Source organism: Sarcophilus harrisii, chromosome 1, assembly GCF_902635505.1.
Source record: "Sarcophilus harrisii chromosome 1, mSarHar1.11, whole genome shotgun sequence".
In the NCBI taxonomy this organism is placed as follows: Eukaryota; Metazoa; Chordata; class Mammalia; order Dasyuromorphia; family Dasyuridae; genus Sarcophilus; species Sarcophilus harrisii.
The window spans coordinates 359,650,268-359,651,905 of NC_045426.1; the positions used below are offsets into that span (position 1 = coordinate 359,650,268).

Genomic DNA, 1,638 nt, shown 5'->3' on the forward strand with positions numbered 1-1,638 from the left:
AATGCAGATTGCACACAAGTCCAATAATAATTATTAGAAGTATTAAAAACATAGATAAAAAGAGCAGGAAATCGTTTTAAAAATCAGTCATAAAAGAAAAATGGGAAAAAAGTTAAAGCTGTTCAAGAAAATTATGAAAAAAAAGAATTCACACACTCTGGTAAAAAGGGCACAAAAATACTGAAGAAAATTACTTCTGCTCTTTGGTAAAGATATCACCTGGCTGAAGCCAGGTGAAGGTGACAATTTTTGCCACTACTGCTCCTGATTCATCACTGTTCACTCCTACCACAGAATAAGTCAATCAGAAAGTCATCTTATTGTCATGACATTCAAAGACAATAGTAATACACCTGTAGAGCCCAAAGTGGCCATCCACTGGATCTACATCACCCTCACCAGCCACAATGTGAAATCACTTGAGAAAGTGTGTGCTAAGACAAAGAAAATAACTTGAAAATTAAGGAACCTGTTGAATGCTCACTAAGACACTATGAATTACACCTAGGGAAAAATCCTTGCATTGAACATTCAACTGTTTGGGATTGGCTCAGATGAAAATTCCAAATGCCTTGTTGATTTGCACAGTCCTGAAATTGTTAGATAGGTCACTTCTTGCAGTATTAAATCAGATGCTGAAGTTGAAGTCATCATTATATATAATTAATCAATCATCTTTTAAAAATTGATTGCAACTAAAAAATAAAAGTAAAGAAAATAAGTCCTAAAAATGAGAATTGGCCAAGTGGTTCAAAAAAAGAAAAGAAAAGAAACAAAACATAAAAGAAGAAAATAACTCTTTAAAAATTAGAATTGTTCAAATTACTACTTACTCTATGAAACAGTAAGAAACTATGAAGCAGGGCCAAAAACTGAAGAAATAGAAAATAATCTCAAGTATTCAATAAAAATAACAATTGATTTAGAAAATAAATTGAGAAGGCATGATTTTAAAATTATTTTGCTACCTGAAAGCCATGATAAAAAAAGAGCCTAGATATCATACTTCAAAAAATGATTAAGAGAAACTGCTCACATATCTTAGAAAAAGAGAGAAAAACAGAAATTAAATTAACCCACTTATCTCCTAAAAGAAATCCCCAAATGAAAACACCTTAGAATATTATAATTAAAATCTAAAGCTCCCAGATCCATGAGAATATGTTGCTAGGAACCAAAAAGAAAATATTTAAAAATCATGGCGCTACATTTGGGATCACACACACACACACACACACACACACACACACACACACATTAACAGCTACCAGAATAAAGGAGAAGAAGGCTTGGAAAATAACATTCCAGAAAGCAAAAAGTAGGGTTACAACCAAGAATAACCTACTGAGAAAAACTATATGATCCTGCAGGAGGGAATAGAGAAGTTTCCAACTGAATGAAAAATTTGACATTCAAACACAACATTCAAGAGAAGCATTAATAGGGTGAACATAAATGAAAAACCATAAGGTACTTAACAAGGATAAAATATTTGCATTTCTATATGGGAAAATAATACATGTAACCTGTAAGAACTTTAAGCATTATTGAAAGAGAATGAATCTACTCAGAAGATATGAATATGAATCTTATTTTGGAATGATCAAAAAAAGAGCAATGTAAGGGTCATAAAGTGGC

General features: G+C 31.7%; 1 pseudogene; it reads left to right on the forward strand.

Moving 5' to 3' along the window:
• Nucleotides 1–325: 325 nt before the first annotated feature.
• Nucleotides 326–667, forward strand: LOC111718983 (annotated as a pseudogene).
• The last annotated feature ends 971 nt before the right edge of the window (nucleotides 668–1,638 follow it).